General features: G+C 41.1%; 1 long non-coding RNA gene across 2 annotated transcripts in view; it reads right to left on the bottom strand.

The window, feature by feature from the left end:
* Positions 1-27,575, bottom strand: part of LOC115852104 (uncharacterized) — a 100,753-nt gene that overhangs the window by 10,946 nt on the left and 62,232 nt on the right. For both annotated transcript variants that reach the window (XR_009563072.2, XR_009563071.1), the window contains exon 3: positions 11,286-11,390. This is a non-coding gene — a long non-coding RNA (uncharacterized lncRNA). The remainder of the gene's footprint in view (positions 1-11,285; positions 11,391-27,575) is intronic.

The raw sequence follows: 27,575 nt of genomic DNA on the forward strand, positions 1-27,575 counted from the left end.
ATGAGGTATAGGGTGCGGATCCAGTCCTGCAGGTCCTCTGACTGTGAGAAGAATGTCGTGTTCATCCTAAAAGCGATGGAAAGAAATAACTGGAGCGGGACTTCCCTGGCGGTCCAGTGGTTAAGACTTCATGCTTCCACTGCAGGGGCACAGGTTTGATCCCAGGTCAGGGAACTAAGATCCCGCATGCCGTGTGGTGCAGCCAAAGGAAAAAAGAAAAAAGAAAGGAAAAAGAAAAAAATAATAACTGGAGTGAGGGTCAGGGTAGGGTGGGGAGTGTGACAGAATCTGACTTGAGACTGGAAATGACCACTCTGGCTGCTGTGTTGAGTACCGATTGGAGGGGGATGAGTCCCCACAGGGGAAACTTTGAGGCCACGGAGTGGTCCAGGCCAGTGATGCTGGTAGCTTGGACTTGGCCAGTGATTAGTAGACATGCAGAGAAGATGCAAGAAATGTTTCGGAGGTAAAATCAAAAAGACTTGATGTCAACGCTGAGTGCTGCTACCATCCCCTTGCAGGAAGGGCCAAGTAAGGCAGTAGTCAGCAAACCCACTCACATCACAAAACAATCTAGGGTATTTTTTTAAATATAAATTCCTCGGCTGTATACTCCAGAGTTTGATTCAGTATACCTGGGTGGAGTTTGACCATGACATCTGCATTTAAACACATTCCCTAGAAGATTCTGAGGCCCCCTGTCTGCAGGTACTGGTCTAAGGGACCCTGTGTCTCTGACCCTGACCCAGAAGATCCATGTGGAAAAGTAGGGCCTATGGCCCTGAAAGTTCATCTCCTGTTCGCTCCTCTCTTTGGGAGGCTGCATAACATGCTGATCTGATTTTCCCAAACCCAACGCAATGCAAACACATTCCTCAGGAGTAGGTACAAGAAGAGTCTAAGGGTACAAATGAAGTTATTTACAAAACAGGAATAGAGTTACAGATGTAGAGAACAAACTTACGGTTACCGGGGGGAAAGGAAGAGGGATAAATTGGGAGATTGGGATTGACATATACACACTACTATATATAAAATAGATAATAAGGACCTACTGTATAGCACAGGGAACTCTACTCAGTACTCCGTAATGACCTATATGGGAAAAGAATCTAAAGAAGAGTGGATATATGTATATGTATAACTGAGTCACATTGCTGTACAGCAGAAACTAACACAACATTGTAAATCAACTATACTCCAATAAAATTTTTTTTTAAAAGTCTGAAGAAGGTCACCCAGAGTGCCCCATTTACACTACCATGCCCAAACACATGGATGCATGCAAGCATGTGCACACACACACACACACACACACTCCATCTGACTGGGGCATTCCTAATGTTCCCAGGGCTGGGACTAAGAAGTCACTATGAACATACTACCCAATCAGCACCTTTCCTGGTGGGTTCTAAGGATTTATGGTAAGAGTTCATGCTATAAACTCGGGCTCCTCAAAGCCCTAGCAGTTTACAAGGAGGGATTCCACAGATAGACATAAAGGGCTGTGACTAACTCCAGACCCAGAAGGTCCTGCACTGTTCAGTGGCTAGCAGGAAATGTGCTAAATATAACTTCCTCTTTGGGAGATAGACACTGAAATACGTGTGCTAAAAATGCAGTCTGGTTTCATTGCCAAAAGGGTGGTGAAATCTTGATGAATACCTCTGTCCACTCTGGCATGTCATGCTGAAATCTCACAGCTGCAGGTACAGTTTGTGAGCAGATAGAAAATAATCCTATTGGCTGATAAGTGTCCAATGAATGGTGCAAAACATCACTTTTCTCATCATGTGACCTGTCAGTTCACACCAAGTCCTTCTTAGATGGGGTCTGGAGGGTCCTTTTTCTCTGATCTCCACCCCCTCTCCCAGGGTCCTGGTCTATCTGGAGAAAGCAAGTGAGATGCTTGAGATTTTGAGGGTCCGTGCCAACCCCATCCAGGTGAAATAGCTCAAGATGAACCATTTCTTCACTTGCTCATGTTGACTGTTTTTCATAGCATAAGCTCAGCATTATTATACTAGAAAAGCCTTTGCCTTTATCCTACTAAACATCACTCTTCACTAGGGTTGAGGAGGAAAGACAATCTCAGCTTGGCACCTGTGAGAATAATGAATTCCTAGACAGAATACTAAGGATTCATTGATGCCAACAGATGCACAGAGGCTTCCCCCAACCCAGGAAGACAAGACCACATTCTCCTGGTTGGTGACTCTTAATGGGGTAGGAGGAGCCCTCTGCAGACCTGACCTTGCTAATGATGCTCCTTCCTCCAGTGTGTTCTGAGGCCTGATGCAGAGTTTGTTATAGGCAACCTTTAGTTGATACATGTGAGAACAAATTATACAACCAGAAGAAACCTGGGACAAAGAGGACTCTGAAGGACGTGTGGTTGCAGACAATATTTTCATCTCCTCAGTGCAAAGTGTCTGACTTTGGAAAAGAAAGAGCACAAGGCTGACACCTGACAACTGATGTAGTGTCAAGGACAGAGTTTGGAGGAGGGCTTGTGACTTAAGACAAAAGATTTATGGACCTCTGATAAATTATAAGGTAACTAAAAAAATGGACATTATGTACTTCCCAAAATTTTCAAGGAAAGAGAAAAGTGTCCAAATAAAGCTGCTTAAACATGTATTACATCAGTGGTTTCCTACACGGGTCTGCAGACTAAAGCTGGTCCATGACAAAGGGTTTCTGGTCTACGATGAAATAATTTTTTTTCAATATTTTTAAATTCTGAAATTATGTCCTTTATAACCCTACCAAGATTTTTTTTTTTTTTGGTTGCATTGGGTCTTTGTTGCTGTGCACGGGCTTTCTCTAGTTGTGGAGAGCGGGGGCTACTCTTCGTTGCAGTGCGCGGGCTTCTCATTGCAGTGGCTTCTCTTGTTGCGGAGCACAGGCTCTAGGCGCATGGGCTTCAATAGTTGTGGCTCGTGGGCTCTAGAGTGCAGGCTCAGTAGTTGTGGTGCACGGGCTTAGTTGCTCCATGGCATGTGGGATCTTCCCAGACCAGGGCTCAAACCTATGTCCCCTGCATTGGCAAGCAGATTCTTAACCACTGCGCCACCAGGGAAGCCCTAACCCTACCAAGATTAAGCTATGTTCTTTAATGAAAAGATATTGACATTCTAAGATTGGGGTGGAAGGGAATGTCATTTCTTGCTTGCCAAACACATCAATTTCGAGGGATTTTCCCCTATCATTAATTAATTTTAATAAAATCCTAAAGTCTGGGACGTGCTGCATTAGAGAAGACCAGAATAGGAAAGGAACTTGTAAATTTTTTACATGCAGAAGGACAAAAAAATTTTTAAGACTGACAATATCTCGTGATGCCAATGGTGAGGAAGATGGACATTTTCGTACAATGTTTGTGGGTGAGGAAATTGTTACCACAAATTTTGTAGACAATTTGGTAGACTCTACCAAAATAATCTACTGAAATTTAAAATGACAAACGCTATAAGCCATGAGTACTAAGAGTAGGAATTTATGCCAATAACTTTTAGCACCATTGACAAAATACTAGAAATCTCAGTACCCATTGTTTATAAAAGTGACACCTAAAAATATATTATATAGTTTTATAGGTATTGGCAAGGAATGATATTTTAAAATATCAAATTGCATACAATTCATATAACACCATCCCATTTTTGTACAATAAAAGTTAAGTGTGTATGAATAAGTATGTGTATGTTCTATAAGCATAAATTACTTAATTAACAACGTTTGCTGCTGGAGAGTAGAACTGGCTGGTAAAACTCTCATGGTTTATTTTATACACTTCTGTACTGGCGGAAATTTTACAATTACTGTGTATTTTCATAGTTAAAAATTAAGGAATAGAAACAAAAAAATCTCTCCTGCCAAAGGTAATCCTCACTTTGATTTATGTTCATCTGTCAGTTGTGTGGGTGAGCTCCATCAGACAGGAGTCAGGTGTGCTCACTTTGATTTGTACCTGGTCCAGCACAGACATTTACCTGTAGCTGAAAAAGCTTGTAGAAGCAAAAAGCATTGCAGGAATGGGCTCCCAGTGGGCTGTATAAGGGCAAATACAAGTAAAGTAAGAGGCTGTGAAATAAAATTCATATTTTATGGCAAGACAAAACATTTAAACATAAAAAATTCTTCTCTGCCCTTTGGCTTCCTCTCTTCCCCCACTGTGCACTGTGTGTCTGCATTATGCAACACCAGACCTTCCCCATTGGCAGGAATACCTGCTTAACCATAAAGAGCAACATTCTCCCAGCATCAACACGACAACTCCTACAAAGATAGCATGACTTCTTGATCTTGTAAGGGGTCACATTACCCACCACGATGACGTTTAGATCTGGATCATGTAAACTGTCAATAATACATTATTTGATGTGCAGTCTTCTGTCTCAAAAAAATTATATAACTGTGCCTTGACTTCTAATGGGGAGAACAGTTCTCACAGCTTTCTGAGATGCTCTTCCCAAGTTATAATCTTCAAATTTGGCTCCAATAAAATTTTCCATTTCTTTCTTAGATCGACTGATTAATTTTTCGTCAACGAGGCTTAAAAGGGAAGAGCTGTCTCTCCTCTCCCTTTTCTTAGACATCTACTTTAGAAAACTTGTGAGTTCTACGTTTGTTCTTTGAAATGTATATAAATATTAAAGTATGTATAGGTATATAAATATTAAAGGTATCAATATATGCATCTTTAGCCTTGAAAATTTAAATCAGACTCTGGCCAGCTTTGTGACCCAGCAAGTCTTTCTTAAGGAACTGGGAACCATGTCTTTGAAGTGGAATTGAAACTGTGCACCTCAGATTGGGACTGGAACCCACTCGGCCGGGACTCAAACCCGGCCAAAACCCACAGTCTTCCAACTGACATCACACACCTGGTTTCAGGACTTAATGAAGCTCAGGTTCTTGACGTCTCATCGCAGAAAGAATTCAGTGAGAGACAAAGTGATAGGTAAGAAGTGGATTTATTTAGACAGAAACACACTCCACAGACAGAGTGTGGGCCACCTCAGAAGGTGAGAAAGGCACCAGGTATGGGGTTGTCAGTTTTTATAGGGGTGGGTAATTTCATAGGCTAATGAGTGGGAGGAGTATTCCAGCTATTTTAGGAAGGGGCAGGGATTTTGAGGAATTGGGCCACCGCCCAATTTTTTTTTTTTTAAGGAATTTTGCTTTTTTAAAAAATTTTATTTATGGCTGTGTTGGGTCTTCATTTCTGTGCGAAGTCTTTCTCTAGTTGTGGCGAGCGGAGTCCACTCTTCATCGCGGTGCGCGGGCCTCTCACTGTCGCTGCCTCTCCTGTTGCGGAGCACAGGCTCCAGACGCGCAGGCTCAGTAGTTGTGGCTCACGGGGCTAGTTGCTCCGCGGCATGTGGGATATTCCCAGACCAGGGCTCGAACCCGTTTCCCCTGCATTGGCAGGCAGATTCTCAACCACTGCGCCACCAGGGAAGCCCACCGCCCACTTTTTGATCCTATGGTCGGTCTTGGAACTGTCATGATGCCTGTGGGTGTGTCATTTAGCTTGCTGATGTGAGCTTGCTGATACTGAGGCTCAACGTCTAGTGGAAAAAGTTGACTTGTCCGCCATCTTGGATCCATTTGGTTCTACTCAGTTTATGTCATGTCCTCGGGCTATGTCATTCTTACAAAGGTTGTGCCCTGCCTCCTTCCCTCCAGTTTCAATTCAATTTGGCACTGGTGTACAGAGAAGCTGAGTTTTCGGCATCATTCCTGTGTCTTCTAAGGGGATCTAGTTAATGTATAATGCAGATGCACAATGCACACTAAAGAGGAGGGAGGAGTGGGTCAAATGGCAGAGAAAATGGTGATGGTTAAAATTTTCTTGTCCTGCCTTAAAAATAATTTTGTTTTGTCACACTAATGTAGGTTCCTAGGAGAAAGAGGGTAGGGGACCCAAAATTAACAATACCTAGTTTTCTGCCCTCACTGGCATTTGCTGTCTCTTGGGGAAGACAGGCAGACAAGTGTACCAACCACACAAAGGATGAGGAGGCCTAGAAGAAGGAAGTGACTTCTGTGGGCTGAGAATGGAAGTACTCGGCTAAAGGTTCCCAGTGGGAACTTGGAAATTTGTAGGAATTTGTTTCTGCTTTTTTTTTTTTTTAATTTTATTTATTTTTTGCTGCATTGGGTCTTTGTTGCTGCACGTGGCCTTTCTCTAGTTGCAGCAAGCGGGCTACTCTTTGTTGCGGTGCGCAGGCTTCTCACTGCAGTGGCTTCTCTTGTTGCGGAGCACAAGCTCTAGGGGCGTGTGCTTCAGTAGCTGCAGCACGTGGGCTCAGTAGTTGTGGCTCGCGGGATCTAGAGCGCAGGCTCAGTAGCTGTGGTGCATGGGCTTAGTTGCTCTGCAGCATTTGGGACCTTTCCGGACCAGGGATCAAACTCATGTCCCCTGCATCGGCAGGCGGACTCTTAACCACTGTGCCACCAAGGAAGTCCTAACTTTTTAAATTTAAATATAACACATACACAGACAAGCACACAACTCACAAGCTCAATGAATTATCATAAAGTGAACACACCAGTGTAACCACCACCTAGGTCATGAGATAGCGCCCCAGAAGTCCCTCTCTAACTCCTTTCCTCCATCCCAAAGGTAACCTTTATCCTGATTTCTAACATCATGGGTTAGTTTTGCCTGTTTTTGAAATTCATATAAATGGATCCATATAGTATGTGTTGTTTTGTATCTGGCATCTTTTGCTCAATCTTACATTTGGGAGGTTCAACTGTGCTGCGTGTGATCCATTTTCATTGCCATTTAATAGTTCATCCTTTCACATATGTACACATACCCCTTTAGTCAACTAGCTTGAATGGATCTGTTTTTTTTAATTCAAAGTATCAATGACTAAGGAAATGATATCATTTTTCTAATCAGGAAGTTTTTTTTTAAGATCTGAAGCAGAACTCTTACTCTATAGAAATTTATTTAACATGAATAACATGTATAAATTTACGGATAAAGGCACAAACTTACTATAAAGATCAATGATCTCAGAACAGTACCTATATGAGGACAATCCTTCCAGAAAGTTTAAGGCTGCCACCTAATCCTGCTTTAACTTCAGCCACTCCCATGCCTGCCTTCCTCTTACCTGAACATGTTAATAGCTCTGGCGACTGGCTAATTATAATAAGTGACAAGGACAAATATTTTCCAGACCCAGCAAACAATTTTATGATGTGCTAGCAATCCCCATGAGGATGCTGCTCATAAGTTTTTTATAAAAAGCATTAGCTTCACTATATAATTGCTGTTTTGTATTAGCCACTACCTCTCTCCAATTGTAAATGATCATAGAATTTTGGAGATGAAAGAATCCCGGTGCTACAACCTTCTCATTCCGCAGATAGAGATATTAAATCCAATACAGGTCAAATGAGTTACCCAAGGTAATAAAACTGTTGAAGGAATAAAACCCAGCTCTCCTAAAAGGGAACCCTCATACACCACTGGTGAGAATGTAAGTTGGTGCAGCTACTATGGAAAACATTATGGAGGTTCCTCAGAAAACTAAAAATAGAGTTGCCATATGATCCAGCAATCCCACTCCTGGGTAGATATCCAGACAAAACTGTAATTCTAAAAGGTACATGCGGGACTGCCCTGGTGGTCCAGTGGCTAAGACTCCATGCTCCCAATGCAGGGGGCCTGGGTTCAACCCCTGGTCAGGGAACTAGATCCCACATGCCGCAACTAACAGTTCAAATGTTGCAACTAAATATCCCGCATGCCACAACTAAAGATCCCACAAAACACAATGAAGATCCGCGTGCCGCAACTGAGACCCAGCACAGCCAAATAAATAAATAAATAAATACATGCACCCCTACGTTCATAGCAGCACTATTCACAATAGCCAAGACATGGAATCAACCTAAATGTCCATCGACAGATAAATGGATAAAAAAGATATACAATGGAATACTACTCAGCCATAAAAAAGAACAAAATAATGCCATTTGTAGCAACATGATCAGACCTAATATTATGATACTAAGTGAAGTAAGTCAGAAAGAGAAAGACAAATACCATATGACATCACTTATATATAGAATCTAAAATATGACACAAATGAACTTATCTATGAAACAGAAACAGACTCACAGACATAGAGAACAGATCTGTGGTTGCCAAGGGGGAGGTGGGGTGGGGGTCGGATGGATTGGGAGTTTGGGGTTAACAGGTGCAAACTAGTATCTATAAAATGGAGGGACTTCCCTGGGGGTCCAGTGGTTAAGAATCTGCCTTCCAATACAGGGGACGTGGGTTCGAGCCCTGGTTGGGGCACTAAGATCCCACATGCTGCGGGGCAACTAAGCCTGGGCACCCCAACTACAGAGCCCACATGCTCTGGAGCCCGAGTGCCACAACTAGAGAGAAGCCCGCATGCCACAATGAAAAGCCGTCACGCCACAACAAAAGATCCCACATGCCCAACTAAGACCCGATACAGCCACAAAAAATAAATAGATAGATAAATAAATAGATACATACATTTTAAAAAATGGATAAACAACAAGGTCTTACTGTATAGCACAGGGAACTATATTCAACATCCTGTGATAAACCATAAAGGAAAGGAATATAAAAAATAATGTCTATAACTGAATCACTTTGCTGTACAGCAGAAATTAACACAACATTGTAAATCAAATATACTTCAATTAAAAAAACAAACAAACAGCTCTCCTGACTAGAGCAGTTTGTTGGAGAAGAAAATCAATGAAAGCTGGAGTTACAGGCAAAGGAGTCATGTGAGATTAAGACTGAGCATGCATAAATAACTTACAGTCTTGAGACAGAGGGCAATGAGCACTGGAATGTGAGTAGAAGGAGCCAGGCACTGGGTCAAGTTACCACTTATCAATTATATGACTCCCTGAAGGCAGAAACTAGATTTTATTCATCTTGGTGTTCTCTAAGCCTAGTACCACATAAGGGACGTGAGAGAGGCTCAGTGAGTGAGTGAGCAAGCAAGCAAGTGGATACGAAACCGTACACGCTGGAGAAGTTTATGTAGAGAAGGAAAAAAGGATGAAGCTTCGGGGAAAGCCCTTGGTTAAATCACCATGGGGAACAAGAGGAATAGTCAGAAAGCAAACCAACAGAAACAGAACCGTGCAGGGTTAAGAAGCAGGGGAGGAGAAATCCAAGATGGCAGAAGCGTCAACAGTGCCAAATATATGGAGAGGTTATGAAGAACAAGAATGAAGAGAAAGTCATTAGTCATTTACAGAAATAAGGCAAAATGTCTGTTACTAAGCTAGACCAGCAGCATATCTTGGCTGGGCACGAGTTGGGGTTCCAGTACATCTGGGAAGAGCAGATAACATCCATCCTCCACCTGGCACCATTGACATGCTTCCTAAGGTCACACCCCAGAGCATCCACTTATGTTAATTAGTGCCTTGAATGCTGCAGCAGAGCTAAGAAGTGCCCCCTCATATCTATTAGCATATAGCAATTTGCATATAAAGTGAGGACTCTCCCAGGGGTTCAAAGGGACTGAAACTCTAATCTTCTTGTAGATTTAAGGACATAAAAATAGATCTGACAGTGGCCCCAGCCTGAGGATAAGTTTCAGGAAAGGACTATGGAATCCCTAACAGGGAGCTTAACACAGGGAAGAAAGTGTATGAACTGGTGGGCTATGCTCAGCACCAAATTTTTGGTGCACTGTGTGTCTTCCATTCTGGCAGTTCTTTGGAAGAATCTGTGAGTTTTGGGGCTTCTGAATTGATAGACCTTTTTCATTAAAGCTTCTGATATTTTGGGGCTCAGTTCTCTTTACTATGGAGCCCCATCCCTTTCTGAACTTAACTGGCCTAGGAGTAGGTTCTATGAGCAACTTGACTGTGTTCAGCATGGCTCATAGCAGACCAGTGATGTAGGAGTTTCTGAAAGTGGTAGTGGTTACAGTGGCTCCTCTTGTTCCCTCGCTGGCAGTAGCAGAGGACTTTGAAGTGACCCAGACCAGCTGTTATGGTGATTCAGTCCTCAGCATTTATCAAGCACCCTCCTGAAACACAGTAGACCCTGAGATGCTCAGTAAATGCAGCTGAATGATGACTTCAAAGAAGCCTTTAGAATAAACTGATATCAAAGCCATTGCAAAAACCAGGTAGCAGTGTGAGAATCCTCAAAATGTCACTTATCTCTTCCCCAGACCATCATTGACCGTACATGTCTCAGGTCACCATGCTAGGTCAGGACCAGAGAGTCAGAAGAGTGAAGAGTTCACAGTTCAGCAGCCCTGGCTTTAAATGTCAAGAAGAATAGTGACAGGGATGTCACCATCAAAGCCCCTCATGGCACTGATGCCACTGGTGTTTGCACACCCTGGCCTGGCTTCTGCTAGGCAAGCGCAGGTTTGCTTTTGCCTTTTAGCTCTCAACATTTACTGACACTTCCTTCATCTTGGACACTTCAGGTAGGCACTGGACACACATCAGCGAACAAGCCCAGTCCTTGCCCTCCAGGGGTTTACGGTTTTGAGCAGAAGGTCCACAGATGAACTCCAGGGTATTCTGGGAAAACCCTTGAAATATATGTGAAATGGTGTGTCTATGTAGATTAGGGTGAGGATGGGAAGAGTCAAATTCTCATATGACTTTGTGACTCAAAAACGTTAAGAACCACTGATTGGAACCATCCATTTCCCTCATTTCTAGGTTCTTTGTAAGTAATCAACCACTTAGAGCACCTCCCGGTGTCTCTCACCTTTTACTGTGTCTATGACTTGCCTTCCTCGCCAGCTCATGGCAGACTCCTAGCGGTGGAGGAGGGGAGCACACCTCATGATTGCCATTATCTCAGTTCCCAGGGGCTCTGTCCCAGGAAGGATGAGTTTACCCAGGGAGTGGCCGGCCGCCCCTGCTCTTTTGGATGACTCTGGGCTCATCCAGTGAGCAGGCCCCTGCCTACTCCCTGACAGGCAGAATGACTAGGGAGGAATTTTTAACTCTTTCTGAGGTACTGCTTGCTTCCCAAGACTTCTCCATGCTAGACATCCACTGACTGAGATGGAAGAACACACTTTTCTTTTACAAAGGGTCAGTGAGATCTCAGGGAGTGGTTCTGACTGGGAGGAATAGGGCAGAGGGAGGGAATAGACTGGGCAGAGCATTTCTGGTTAGCAGTCCTATCTCTCATGCAAATTAACCAAATGTCATTCTGAAATGCTCATCACTCCTAAGTACATTTTTGTTAGTGTGACTCTCTTGAAACACAACACACCCACCTCCAGACACTCTCGGAGCTTCAGAAGGGAGGGACAGACTCCCCTGGTCTTCCCTTAGACGGCATCACCAATCTCCTCCTAGACGCTTTACCATTCTGCCAATTTCTGTAAGATAGAAAACACATTTAAAGAAAAAAATATGTGTGATGAAGTGTTCTAATGAGATTGAACCCCCCAATTTTTGAAAATGTAATATCTAAAAGCCAGAATAAGTTATTTTAAACTTATCAGCAATTTTCAGATTCAATTTGGGGAACAGACTATGTTTGTTTGGGAAAACATTCCAATGGCTTTATGGCAGCAAAGCCAAAATAGTGTCTTCAATGGTTAAGACAGAGAGAGGTACACTGCTCTCTTTCATGACATTGAAATGGCTTGCATTATGGAGTGAGATCCATCTCTGCAGAAAAAGATGTGTCCTGAGAAGTGAGCCTGGGGCTAAAATGGGGTTTTCCCTTCTTGCTGGGTCTCAAAGATCAGGGTCCTGCACCCAGGGATGAAAGGAGCAGAGAGAGATATAGGCAAGGGTACTACATGGCAGAAGGTAGGTTTTGTGGCCATGTGGCAGCAGAATGAGGGATGAGGAAAGTGTAAAAGAAAAAAAAACCAAAAACCCTGTCTACGTATATATGGCTGGTGGACTCCAAGAATAATAATTTCCTGTATCTCGTTTTATGGGCTTTTCCTCCCTCTTTCCTATACTAGAAGTCCTTCCTATTATCCCAAAGCTTCAGTACGTGCTGGTCTGTGATGTGCTTGGACAGATAATACAGGGGTCTTCGTCTGTACTTGGGGTGAGGAGGTATGGGGAAAGCAGTAGCAGTTGGAGAAGCTGGTCACAAGATGGCCAGAGGTCCCGCAGAACTCCAGAACCAGCAGGGCTAGGCAGAAAATGTAAGTATCCTCTGGGAATTACATGGGTGGGGAACCAGTCTACAGCTGAACTTTTAGTGGTGGATCAGGATCCGAGCTTGGACTTTTGTGATTTTAAACACTGAAGGGAAGGATTTCCTTTGGAGACTAGAGAAGCCAAAGACTTCAGAGTTAGTTAGTTGGTTAGTTAGTTAGTTAGTTAGTACTTGAGTTGCCCCCAAATCATTTATGGCCAAATGTCATGAAAGCATGAACAGTAAGACTTAAAGGCGTTTAGAGGAAGGAAAGGTTGCTCTTCCCCATGATGGCTGGGAAGGCTTCACAAAAGAAGAATCTGAACCTGATCTAGAAGAGGAGGTAGCAGTTGGAAAGGGGGAGCAGCAGAAGAGCACTCCTGTTAGGAGAAATGGCAGGAGAAAAAGCAGGAAGACCAAGGGTAACGGTGCTTTAAACAAGGAATGGTCCTGTCTGGCTGGAAGCAAGCCTATATTCTTGAGTATTCATCCTCCATACTTCAAATTACTTTAGGTCCCATTCCTGAGGTCCAAGGATGAGAACATATTATGCTCACCTCAGTGGAGTAATCAAAGGTGCTGAAGACATCTTGAGTCAACTGGTATCATTCTCAGAGAGAGACCAATCATCCCAAGAGGATGAGAATTGTTCTAAATGATTCACCCTTGGTTTTCTCATGCCTCACATCCCCTTCTCAAAAGGTACTCCTGCATCTCACACCCAAAACCCCTGAAAAATGCTGCAAGAAATGCACAGCTCCTCTTCCGCCCAGATCCCACAGCTACTCTCCTCTGTGCAAAGACTCCTCTGGGAAAGAGGTGTTTTGCTTTCTTGTTTTCATTTAAAAATGCTTATTCAGCACCTCTTCTGTGCCAAGCCTGTTCTAAGTATAGAGTACACAGCAATGAACACACCAGTCTCTGCCCTCATAGAGTTTTCCTTCTAGTAGGGAAGACAGACAAATATAAATATGTAAATAAAATGTCAGGTAGTGTTACGAATAAAAGTAAATAAGCATAGTAAGGGGACAGGGAAGGATAAGAAGGGACTCTGTTTTACACATGATGGACAGGAAAAGCCCATCTAAAGAGGTGACATTGAGCAGAGAGAGGCTGTAGGTGTGGAGGCCCATGCCTTGAGATGGGCCCAGGTTTTGAGAAGGCCACTCTGGGTGGGCAAGCTCAGTGGACACAGTGGATGAAGAGGTGGAGGGGCAGACACAGACTCCTAGGAAAGGGACACAGGAGGAATCATCCTGTAGCTCCTGGACGTGGAACACTCCCACCCATCACAGCCACACAATGCCCATGGTCATAACCCCACTGATCCAGCCCTTGGAAGGGCCTTGCCTGCCATTCTACCCTCACTCCCTCAACCAGACTCACTAAACTTTCCCAAAGTTGCTATGCTCTGCAACTGGGGGATAAAAGGGCAAACTTCCAGCTTCAAAGTTAGAGCAATCAACAGCCAAGGGATTTGAGGTGGCTGGGGCCTTATTAGCACAATGTTGTAATGAGTCTCCAGAGAAGCTCCACAACTTCACTCCAGAGAGGGGAAAGTTTCCCTCAGTGAATCAATACTTGGGTCTCCAAGTTTCAAAATTCCACAGAAACCGGGAAACCATCCAAACACATCTAGGTACTAGATGCACATGGAGTCACAAAGTCTCCCAAAAATGACTTACACCAAGGCCTTGGTAGGGATGTTACTCCTGAATGTAGATGAAGGTTAATACAGCAGGACCCCTGGGGCTGCCCGTGGTGGAGCTAAATGAATCTCATCACCCACAGTTACACCTACAGCTCAAAAGGAAAGGACAGGAGGACAGATCCCAAGGCCATCGCCACAGGGTGGTTCTCTTGCTCCCTCACCCACAGAACCCAATAGCAAGGGTCAGAGTCCTCTCAGCTGAGAATGTAATGGTTTTGATGAAGCTAGAAAGGCAAGAAGCTCCTGAGAGCCTGGAAACCCCCTCCAGCTGGCTAACCAGGAAAATCCAAGAGTAGCTGCTTCTCAGCCCTGAGGTAACTTGGGGTCTGTTTAAGGTAACTGAGTGGTTGGAAAATGAAGAGCATGGGGTTTGTCAAAGAGGATGCAACACAACCAGGCTACATAACAATAGTGAACATTTACTGAACATTTATTACGTGTGTTTCAAACATGTTATCCCGAATCCTCCAAGCAGACCCTATGAGCTAGGTGCTGCAATCCTGAAACCCACTCCCCCGAGGAGGGGACTGAGGCACAGAGACCAACAGGCACTTGCTTCCAAAGTTACATAGCTAGCTAATGGAAGAGTCAGGATTTAAAACCAGGTCAGAATCCAGAACCCGTCCCCCTAGATGTTACAATACATGGCACTCTGGAAACGATCCTGTAGCCCAAATAGTCTCGGTATGGCTCTGGATATAGTGGGCACCAACTATCTTTTGGGTGAATGACATTTTGCTTTTCTTTTTGGCTGTGCCTCACAGCATGCGGGATCTTAGTTCCCCGACCAAGGGTTGAAACCGTGACCCCTGCAGTGGAAGCACGGAGTCTTCACCACTGGACCGCCAGGGAAGTCCTATGAATGACTTTTTACTGTCAGGGAAATTTGCCTGACCAATGTCATAAGGATTGTTTCTCTTGGAAAATCCCATACTTTTGTTAAGTGCCTGGTTGGTATGAACTCTTCATTCCCAGAAGAGTAAAGAGCTGGGCTCTGTGAACTCCAGGGCCCCTCCCTGGCTTGTACTCAGAGTTCTGATGGAACTGCTCTGGGTGAGATACAAGGCAGAGGCTAATCCACAGAGGGAATCTGTGGAGCTCAGCAGGTCTACTGTAGGCAGAACCTGATCTACACTCTTGCTGTTTCAGGGCACTGGACACCGTCCTGGCTAACCCTGTACAGTTATGTGAGTTGCAGTTGCCCCTGGGTCTGTTTGAGAAACGATTCAACTGTCTTCTCTCTCCAACCAAAGGGATAGCCGCCTCACCTCCACCATGTGACACAGAGAGTATCTATGGAGCTCTTAAAGACAAGCAAGGTGAAGCAGCTGCATGGTCTCCTACAGAAGGCCATTCCCTCTACTACCCAATCTAAATATTTCCTGTCACACACCAGAGCATTTCCACTCTCCATGAGGAAAAACAACAGAGGGTAACAACTGTCTGCTTATAATTCAAACAGCCACTGTGTCCCTTCCAATGGCCAGCTCCCTCTCTTCTTTGATCATTTCTGAAGCATTCTTAGATGTCTATTATAATTATATAAATAGATCTGATTTTTTCCAGCTTCTTATTATGAAAATGTTCAAATACACAGGAAAGCATAAAAAAAATAGTACAATGAGCACCCCAAACCCACCATCTGATGCAAATTTTTAACTCTTAGTGAGCATCTATGCTTCTATGGATAAATGACATTTCTAAAGACAGGAAAAAGTTTCAAATATTCACAAGAAACCTAATTAATGACTATACTCAAGGTGAAATATTAAAATAATTCATTCATAAAATAATAACATTGAAATCAGAAATATATAAGTTTGATATTCACTAATTTGATCTTGGTTAAAAATTATAACAGAAGACAAAAGCTATAAGCCTTAGTTAACAATGTAACAAACTGCCTTGAAGGAAAGGGAGAACTGATAAAGAGGCTTTAAGAAAAAAGAATAAAAACCATATGATCATCTCAATAGATGCAGAAAAAGCTTTTGACAAAATTCAACACCCATTTATGATAAAAACTCTCCAGAAAGTAGGCATAGACGGAACCTATCTCAACATAATAAGCCATATATGACAAACCCACAGCAAACATCATTCTCAATGGTGAAAAACTGAAGGCATTTCCTCTAAGATCAGGAACAGGACAAGGATATCCACTCTTGCCACTATTATTCCACATAGTATTGGAAGTCCTAGCCAAAGCAATCAGAGAAGAAAAAGAAATAAAAGGAATGCAAATTGGAAAAGAAGAAGTAAAACAGTCACTGTTTGCCAGTGACATAATTCTATACATAGAAAATCCTAAAGATGTCACCAGAAAACTGCTAGAACTAATCAATGAATTTGGTAAGGTTGCAGGATACAAAACGAATGCACAGAAATCTCTTGCATTCCTATACACTAACAATGAAAGATCAGAAAGAGAAATTAAAGAAACAATCCCATTTACCATCACAACAAAAAGAATAAAATACCTAGGAATAAACCTACCTAAGAAGGCAAAAGACCTGTACTCAGAAAACTATAAAACACTGATGAAAGAAATCAGAGGTAACATGAACAGATGGAGAGATAAACCATGCTCCTGGATTGGAAGAATCAATATTGTGAAAATGACTATACTACCCAAAGCAATCTACAGGTTCAATGTAATCCCTATCAAATTACCAATGGCATTTTTCACAGAACTAGAACAAGAAATTTTACAATTTGTATGGAAACACAAAAGACTCCGAATAGCCAAAGCAATCTTAAGAAAGAAAAACAGCTGGAGGAATCAGGCTCCCTGACTTCAGACTATACTACAAAGCTACAGTAATCAAGACAGTATGGTACTGGCACAAAAAGAGAAATATAGATCAATGGAACAGGATAGAAAGCCCAGAGATAAACCCACGCACATATGGTCACCTTATCTTTGACAAAGGAGGCAAGAATATACAATGGAGAAAAGACAGCCTCTTCAATAAGTGGTGCTGGGAAAAATGGACAGCTACATGTAAAAGAATGAAATTAGAACACACCCTAATACCATACACAAAAATAAACTCAAAATGGATTAAAGACCTAAATGTAAGGCTAGACACTATAAAACTCTTAGAGGAAAACATAGGCAGAACACTCTATGACATAAGTCACAGAAAGGTCCTTTTTGACCCACCTCCTAGAGTAAGGGAAATAAAAACAAAAATAAACAAATGGGACCTAATGAAACTTCAAAGCTTTTGCACAGCAAAGGAAACCATAAACAAGACAAAAAGACAACCCTCAGAATGGGAGAAAATATTTGCAAATGAAGAAATTGACAAAGGATTAATCTCCAAAATATACAAGCAGCTCATGCAGCTCAATATCAAAAAAACAAACAACCCAATCCAAAAATGGGAAGAAGACCTAGATAGACATTTCTCCAAAGAAGACATACAGATGGCCAACAAATACATGAAAAGATGCTCAACATCACTAATCATTAGAGAAATACAAATCAAAACCACATGAGGCATCACCTCACACCGGTCAGAATGGCCATCATCAAAAAATCTACAAACAACAAATGCTGGAGAGGATGTGGAGAAAAGGGAACCCTCCTGCACTGTTGGTGGGAATGTAAATTGATACAGCCACTGTGGAGAACAGTATGGAGGTTCCTTAAAAAACTAAAAATAGAATGACCAGACCCAGCAATCCCACTACTGGGCATATACCTTGAGAAAACCATAATTCAAAAAGATACATGTACCACAGTATTCACTGCAGCACCATTTACAATAGCCAGGACATGGAGGCAACCTAAATGTCCATCAATAGATGAATGGATAGAGAAGATGTGGCACATATATACAATGGAATATTACTCAGCCATAAAAAGGAACGAAACTGAGTTATTTGCAGTGAGGTGTATGGACCTAGAATCTGTCATACAGAGTGAAGTAAGTCAGAAAGAGAAAAACAAAAACCGTATGTAACTCATATATATGGAATTTTAAAAAGCAGTACTGATGAACCTAGTGTCAGCACAGGAATAAAGACGCAGACATAGAGAAAGGACTTGAGGGCACAGAGGGGGAGGGGAAGCTGGGATGAAGTGAGAGAGTAGAATTAACGTATATACACCACCAAATGTAAAATGGATGGCTAATGGGAAGCTGCTGCATAGCACAGTGAGATCAGCTCGGTGCTTTGTGATGACGTAGAGGGATGGGATAGGGAGGGTGGGAGGGAGGTTCAAGAGGGAGGGGATATGGGGATATATGTATACATATAGCTGATTCACTTGGTTATACATCAGAAACTAATACAATATTGTAAAGCATTTGTACTCCAATAAAGATGTGAAAAAAAAAGAAAACAGAGAGTCATAAACCAAACATTGAGTCTTGTTAGATAGATAAGAAGACAGTAAAAATATTTACATATCAGTTACTCGAAAATTTAGTGAAATCTACATTTTTTTCCCCTGGATCTTGTGCTTACAGAATTGAGCATTTGTCTGAATCAGTCAACTAAAAAGACCAAGGAGCATTCCCACATTATTGAAAGAATTTTTTAAAAATACTTCCATGGGGACTTCCCTGGTGGCACAGTGGTTAAGAATCCACCTGCCAATGCAGGGGACATGGGTTCAAGCCCTGGTCCAGGAAGATCCCACATGCCGCGAAGCAACTAAGCCCATGTGCCACAACTACCGAGCCTACGTTCTAAAGCCCGAGAGCCACAACTACTGAGCCCACATGCCACAAGTACTGAAGCCCTCGTGCCTAGAGCCCGTGATCCGCAACAAGAGAAGCCACCGCAATGAGAAGCCCGTGCACCACAAAAAAAGGTAGCCCCTGCTCGCTGCAACTAGAGAAAGTCCGCGCATAGCAACAAACACCCAACACCGCCAAAAATTAAGTAATTAATTAAAAAAAAATACTTCCATGGATAGTTGTCTTGTAACATTGAAATTAAAAATATTTGTTATAGGAAACCATATGTGTTTAAAATGTTTATTTTCAGAAGACTGTGTTAATGTAAAGTTGTAAACTATTTTCATGAGAGGCTGATTTATTTACCACTATTATTATTATTACCTCACATATGGAATTATATAGCTAAATAAATGCTCAGGAGAAAACTCATAGCCTAAAATGCTTATAAACAAGAAAGAATAAAAATTAATGACTTGAGTATGCAAAACAATAAATTAGGAAGAAAAATTAAGAGGAAGGAATTAATATAGAGAAAAGCACAAAGTAATAAATTTTTATAACTAAAAACAGCAAATACAAGAACTGATTTTTGAAAATCAACTAAACAGATTAACTATTAGTGAGCCCAACTTTTTTTAAAAGGAGAAAGCACAAACACACCAAATAGGAAAGGAAGAAATAACCAGATACAGCAGAAATATACATATATGTATATATAAAGACATAATATATATATATATGGTTTTGCTCACATATATCCAAATACATTGGAAAACTTGTATGAAATGGATCAAAACTGACCCCAGAAAAGATGGGAAATCTAAATGTACAGAAGTAGAATAGAATAAAGTTGTCAGAGTTGCCCTCTACGTACTCCCTGCCAAAAATCGCCATATGCAGATAATTTCACAGAACTAAGCACAGAAAATAAGGAAATTTTTCTAATTATTATCATAAAGCAAGCATTATAGCAATAGGAAAACAGCAAAACTAGTACAAAAAAAGGAAAACTACTCACTTATGAGTATCAATGCAAAAATCACAAAATAGGCACAATAAGAATCCAGTAAAGCATTAAAAAAAATAAGATACCATAACCAAGTGGGATTTTTCAAGGAATGCAAGACAATTTGATATTAGGAAATCTATAAATATAGTTCATCATACAAATAGAAAAAAAGAGAAACATCTTTTAATCACTTCCATGGATGTTGAAAAAAATTTTTTATAAAAACCAACTTACATTCTTAATTTTTTTTAGCTTAGAAAGTTCTTAATAAAATGGGAAAAGATGAATACCTTCATAACATTACATATCTGTAATCTCCAAAGTCAGAATTATTTTCAGCTGGGAAAGACTAGAAGCTTTCCATTAAAGTTAGAAAAACCGCAAAATGTTCACTATTGCCTACAATATATGGTGCAAATATTCAAGAGAAATCAGGATGAAATTAGCAAAGAGGAGATGACAACTGTACAATTTTTAACTGGAAACTTCCAGAAAATTATCTCAGGCAATAAATAAATTGAGTAAGATGGCTCAGTACAAAGATAATATACAAAAATCAAAAAATATATATATACAAAAATCAATAGCTTTATTATTAGTGAGAAATAGGTTGCAGATAACAGAAATCATTCAAATTGGTATAAACAGAAAGTGATTTTTTTGTGTGTGGTTTACAAAGTCACTGGAAGGAATGGAAGAATAGGATCTAAGCAGGACTTCCAGGAATGCTTAGCCAGACTATCTCTGCTCTGATGGGGTGCACTGCCAATTCTACTGCAGGAAGCTGCTAGAGCAGGAAAAGTGACACTGTCTGCCGGGAACCATATTGGAACACGGTTATCTCATGCCCTGCCACTCTCCCCACATAACACAGCTCCAGATTCTGTATTCTGCATGTACAAAATCTAGATTTCATCCAGAATACTAGTTATGCTGCAGTCTTGGAAATGTAGTTTTCAGCTATAGAGAGTCAGCTCTAATGAAAAGCCGTAAAAATAATCTCCTTGGACTTAAAACACTTTTAAATCCAGATGCTGTACTATAAAATGCCTTGTCCTGTGCTGATAAACTTAATTTCAAAAGCTTTCAAATTAAACACAGCTGGTTAATCAACCAGGGTGGAAGAGTCAAATAAGAATAAATTTAACTGTGTTCTCAAACAAAAGTGACAAATTTCTCTGTTGGTTTCCTGCTATTCAATATAAAAATACATAAGTAAAGGTGATTCACTGTTAAATTATTTCATTACTCATTTTAAATGAATACCTTAAAGTATGTCAAGAATCATGAACTGGATTTAGTTAAATAGGTGAAGTCATGAGGCACAGCTCAGTGAAGGAGATAATAATAGTTTATTAATGATATTTGTGAATCACTTCCAGTAAATCTCATCTGCCAATGAACTCCTGCTTGGTATTTGGATGTGGTTCTTCATAAGCCATAAAAAGCCCAAACAACTTTTAATTATTGAGCTAGGTACCATAATTCATTGACTCCCTTCTGCAAAAGTTAACAATCTAGACAGCATAACCAAATAGTTGATGAATATTCTCCTTATGGAAGTATCCCAGCTACTAAAGAAAGTATGAAAGAATTAGAATACAACAGTATGAAATATTCTTGACAAGAAAATCAAACTTGAATCTGATCAAGACTCTACATCAAACAACCAGTCTTCAGGGAATACAGAGGGGCAGAGGAATGGGCTGCACAGCACCACAAGGATGCAAAGAGTAAGCAGAGACTGTGGGCATGTTATAGGACAAATGACCGGTTCACTCAACTAAACTGTAAGGGGAAAAGAGAGAGAGAGCCAGGATGTGGATCTAGATTTTAGAAATCTTAGGGGAACATCAGCAAGTTGCAAAGTATGGTCTGTTATGTTATGTTAAAATTTTTTTCAAGATGACCACAGAAATATGGACAGGAAATATGAAAGGCTATTTAATGTACTAAGCTCACTATGCTGTATTAGATTATATGTACTGTTAGTATTGTATATATTAATATATAATATTAGTAGTATAAATATTAAGAAATTATTAAACTTATGTTAAGAGAAATATGTCAAGAGAGAAAAAGATAAAGTAAATGTGGTACATTGTTAACATATGGGGAATCTGGGTGAAGGATATATGGGAATTCCTTACAACTTGACTATAAATCAAAAGTTATGTTAAAATAAAAAGCTAAAAGAAAATAAAATTGTGTTTCATTTCCACCAGTCTCAAATGAAATCAAAATAACCAAGACAGAGGAAACTGTCTCTCTAGAGCCACAAAGTCCTTGTTTACACAGAGGAAGTTTACATCCTCCAGGTGGATAGCCAGCTGTGTCATCACTACCTATTAAAAGTATCCTGGCGCAGGGGGACTGACCTGAAGCAGGAATGGAGCCCGGGTCCCCACAGGGCCGGAACTCCGCAGTCGGTGAGCTGTCCTGGAGCCAAAGAGGAGGGCAGCCAGATGTCTGACCCCACCCCTGCCCCCCACTCCGCCCATGGCCTCAGCAGCGCCACCCTCAGGGCTGCACGCCAGGTCATCCATGGCATTCAAGAGATGGTGGCTCCTAATGTAATCTTCTTACGGTGTCTCAATAACATGTGGACTCCGTAAGGCCAATAAGCATCACAACTTTGGTTGAACTGGATCTGGGATTCGCCAGGGCTTTGGCTTTGGGACAATGCCTGGCCGAGTCCACACTGATGGGAGGTGGGTCTCCTCAGGACACACTGGAGCTTCAGTTTCTGGACAACACTGGGCCTCACCCATGCAGACAGGAGCCCACTGTCTTCAGGACTGGCTGGGAGGCACCACCAGAAGTAAAAGGTGAAGAGAAAGTGGGGAGAAGCTTCTTGTATGTGGCTGACTGCTGAGGGGGGTCCATTTTCAGAGGAGCCAGCAGAGGAAGGGCTCCATGTGGAATATTGTGGATTTCAGGTAGTGTTGTGTGCGGTGTAGACAGTTCCCATTGTCTTTCTTTGGTGTGTGGGATCTAGTTTCCTTGGCATCATTTATTAAGGGGACTTTCCCCAGTGTATGTCCTTGGCAGCTTTGTCATAAATTAACTGACCACATACGTGTGGGTTTATTTCTGGGTTCTCTGTTATATTGCTCTGGTGCATGTGCCTGTTTTTGTGCCAGTTCCACACTGTTTTGGTTCCTGTAGCTTCATAGTATAGTTTGGAGTCATGGAGTGAGTTGACTCCAGCTGTGCTGTCCTTTCTAAGGATCGCTTTGGCTATTTGGGGTCCTTTTTGGTTCCACACACATGATAGGATTGTTAGTTTGGTTTCTGTGAGAAATGCTATTTTAATTGTGTTAGAGATTGAATTGGATGTGTACAGTACTTTGGCTGAATGAACGTTTTAACAGTATTCTTCCAATGCCAGATAACAGCATTTCTTTCTGTCTGTTTCTTCTTCAGTTTATTAGTGTCTTACAGTTTTCATTGTGCAGGTCTTTCACATCATTGGTCAAATTTATACCTAGGTATTTTGCTCTCTTTGATGCAATTGTAAATGGGATTGTTTTCTTAATTTTTCTTTCTGATACTTTTTTATTAGCATATAGAAACTCAACTGATTTTTTTTTTTTTTTTTGCGGTACGCGGGCCTCTCACTGTTGTGGCCTCTCCCGTTGCGGAGCACAGGCTCCAGATGCGCAGGCTCAGCGGCCATGGCTCACGGGCCCAGCCGCTCCGCAGCATGTGGGATCCTCCCGGACCAGGGCACGAACCCGTGTGCCCTGCATCGGCAGGCGGACTCTCAACCACTGCGCCACCAGGGAAGCCTAATATTTGAATTTTTTAATGTGTACTACTTCTATAATTTTTTAAACAAATTTTTAAAATATCTGTACGAGGATATACTTTATAATGTTTGTAACTGTGGGAATGGGAAACAATCTAAATGCAGAGAGACAAATAGGAAACTGATTAAAATAATTTAAATTGATTTTATGTATTTACTAACATGGAAAGATCCCCACACTCTATCAAGTTTTTTAATTAAAAAAAAAATCCAAATGCTAAATAACATGTACATCACGATCCATTATTTTAAAATCTGTGGTGTATGTAAATGTGGGTATGCACAAGATGCTTATTCTAAAATGTGAATAATTATTGCAGCCAGGTGGTAAGAATGCAGGTGATTTTTATTTTTCTCTTTTTGCTTGGATTTTCTAAAATTTCCTATGAGGAACATAAATTATTTTATAGCAAAAAGAAAACAAAAATGTTATTTTAATACATTTTTCCTTAACTCATTCCACGTTTCTCCTAATTGAAACAAGGTCACAAGATTCTATTTGTAATTCCCGGCACAACTGAATATTTATCTGAGTCAAAATCTGTTTGACATCACCCTCAAATCAAAGTGTTCAGGTACAAAGATGTCCTTCAACCCACAGTGATAAGAACGCAGTTTCATATTTAAAGCAGATAAAAAGAACATCATTTGCCCAGTACCTAGTGCAGCTGTGACATCGATTTCACAGCCAAGGAAAGGGGAATGTAAATCATCACAGATGACAACAAAGCACAAGCTGAGTTTGTCAGAGGTAGTTCATTGTCTCGGATGTTCATTTCAAATCGCTTTGGGAAGGGAAAGTTACTGCTGCTAAATTTCAAAACATCTGAAACCCTGTGACTTTTCCAGTCATAAAGAACAGTCCTGCAAACCTTGATAAGAAAGTTTACGTTGACTTCATTACAACAGATTTAACAGTGAGAAAACAAAGCCAAAAGCAATAGGTGCTAATGCTCTAGTGCAAGTTCGGATCCAAAGCATTTTCATCACCTCGAAGCAAGTAAGAGGGTCACAAATCACCACCCCCTCTGCAATTTGGGACATTTTACTTCCAAGTAAAGGCTGTCCTGTACTTCAGAATTTTTAAAGTGACAAGAAGACACTTCAAAGGTAACAACAATACACTTCCATTCAATTTCACTTGTATTTTTTGGCCTTTGTCTAATCTTAATCAGATTTCTCTGAGAACCAGAATTCAGAAAATCAAAATAGTGTTTACCACAAACTGAAAAACTGTCCAAAGGGCAGTGCTGAAGTAATAATGATGGCAACAATTATTGAGGTTTTCCAATGCACCAGGCACTATATTAAGTACTGATTAAGTACTTAAGTGTTGTTAAGTACTTAATCAGTACTTAAGCACTTAATTAAGCAATTAAATCAGTATTTAAATGCTGATTAAGTCCTGTATTAAGACCATTTCTCATGTTGATACTCACAAAACCTCATGAAATAGGCAATAATATTATCTACATGTGGCAGATTGTATTTTCTAAATATGGCCACAACTATATCTCCCATCCCAAATGCTTTTCCACAATGTGACTTTGCCAAAGTTCCTATCAACAGGTTGGGGCCTATATACCCTCACTTTGAACCAGGGCAGGCTTTACCCAAATGAGTATGGTAGAATGATGTCATATAACTTCCAAGGCCAGGTCAGAAAAGGCCTTGCAACTTCTACTAGGCTCTTGGGATGTTTGTTCTGGGGAAAACCAGCCACAACTTAAGAACTCCTAGTATAGTTAGGCCATCATGCTGTGAGGCCATGTGTAGATATTTCTAATCAATAGTGCCAGTTGAACTCCCAGCCAACAACCAGTCTTCACTGCCAACCATGTGAGTGGACCATCTTGGACATCCAGCCCAGTCAAGCCTTCAGATGATTGTAGTCCCAGTCTCATGAGAGACCCTACAGGTAAGATTTCCCAGCCAAGCCCTTCCTGAAGTCCCGACTCATTTTACACCACCAAGTTCAGGGTGCTTTGCTACACTGCAACTATAACCAGAACACACCATTTTGTAAATGAGGAAATTGAGGCTTAAAGAGTGATTTGACTCCAGGTCTTAACTATCATTTTATCCAGCTGCCAGATGTTGGCATAATAAAGTTTGTACCATGCAGAAGATATCTCTCTCAAGTCACATGTTTATTTCAACACATCCATCAGCAGAACACACTGTGGGAGGAAAACTGTGACTTTGCTGAAGTGAAAGCAGTCTATTTCACTGCATTTTGTGATTAAGCGGTTTTCTCTGTTTCCATCTATTGATCTGTTAACTAAAATGTTGAAAACCTCTTACAAATTACTTTTGCTATTATAGCAGAGTGCTCCAACCTACAGTAGGCAACTGTCCTAATAAGAGATATCCCAAGATATGACTCTCTGTCTCTCCCTAAAATCACTTCTAGCAGGCTGTGTTGACATTTCAGAGGTCAATTCTTGCAGAATTTTCTCAAAGCATGAGCTATATGAACTCATGTCAAAGATTTTATTTAACAACTCATTAATTTATGAGGGAAACCGGTAAGATGTTACAACTAGCTTAAAGAAGCATTCAAAGAGCAATGACATTTATAGAGATACGAAATTCTGAAATGAATTTGCAAATACATGCACACTGGGTCTATCTACAGAAAATTGTCAGTCGCATTCTAATAAACACAATCCATGTGTTTTTCTACAGACAAGAATAATTTACACTATGATTAGTTTTCTACAATTTACAAAGTGCTAAAACATCTTAAAAACACTGGAAGGCAGAGATGACCTGAATGAGTGAGTTTGGACACTCACTAATTTTGTAATCTTTTTTTTCCCATTTCAAAGTCCTTCATGATATTCACATTTTTATTGAGAAAGGATTAATAATCTAAATTATATTTATATTGCAAAATTTACTTATAGCAATTTAAGATATGTACTTCTACTCCTTTGTAAATTTTATATTAATATTGAATTAATTGATTTATAACACTATATGATGCCAGGTAAAGCAAATACTAATCTTAGTTCACAAACTCGTGCATACCAAATTTAATTTCCTTGCTATTCTTAAAACTCAGTTTAATTTCCCTAGATGGCCCATTAACCTGATGGTAGAAATTAAATATCAGTCAGTTCTGGATTCTCCCACAAGCACACTTTTCTCCAGTGTTGTGTCTAAGTTAAGAGGAAGCTGGGAGGAGACAAGGAGGCCTTTGCCCACGGTCCTCTGGACCCTTCCATCTTGCCCTAGGTCATCAGTCCATAGGTAGCAGGTACATTGCTCCTCATTCGCATCAAGGAGGCCCTTGCAGGCTGGGTGGCTCTCCCTGCTATCTCTATGCCCCTTTCAGACACTCTAGCCTTTATTACTGCACCTCTCTGAGCTGTGGGAAATTCTCTGATGGTCTCAAATGTGCCACCTGCCTAGGAATTTTATGCAGCCACTTTTCCCCTAAGGTATGGCCACTGCCCTGGACCTTCCCAGAAAGCAAATTACAAGTGCTCTCTGTTCTCAGACCCACAACTCTATGTGGGGTTCTGTCATCTCCCCGCTTAGACTCAGCCTGGGGTTGGGAAAGGGCAGAGTACAATGCTCCTTCCCGGGGACCCAGCAGTTCTGAGCTATCCTGTTTTCCTCTTCAAGTCTCCTCTTTCCCCTGTTATGCAGAATCTCAGGAAATAAGAAGCCTTGCCCTGACTCATCAGGTTTTGTCTAGGCCCTGAGTCCTAAACTTGAAAAGGCTTTATTCTGCCTTCTGCAGTAGCATTTCTTTCCCAGTTTTCTTACCGAAATGGGAGGAATAAGACAGCTCAGAGGGATAAGAAATACCCATAAAAAAAAAATGGTTAACAATTCAAAACCCACCACATGGGTACTGTGCCAGATGTTTGAAAGACAAAGAAAAATATGATTCAATTTCTGATGTTAGGATCTGTCCAGGGTCACCCAGCTAGTAGGGAAATACAGAGGAAAAACTCAACAGTGATAATATTATATTTAGTGCAATATCAGAATTTATATTTATAGATGAGAGGAATGTGGTTGGGCTGGGGGTGGGGGGAGAACTACTCAGAAAAGTTTTCTCATGGAAAACTCGATCTGATTTTTGCCAAAGTTAGAAAGGCATTTCAGGTAGAAAGAACAGCATATGTAAAGGTATGGAGGCCAGAGAGAACCTGATATTT

This window comes from Globicephala melas, chromosome 2 (genome assembly GCF_963455315.2).
Source record: "Globicephala melas chromosome 2, mGloMel1.2, whole genome shotgun sequence".
Classification (NCBI taxonomy): Eukaryota; Metazoa; Chordata; class Mammalia; order Artiodactyla; family Delphinidae; genus Globicephala; species Globicephala melas.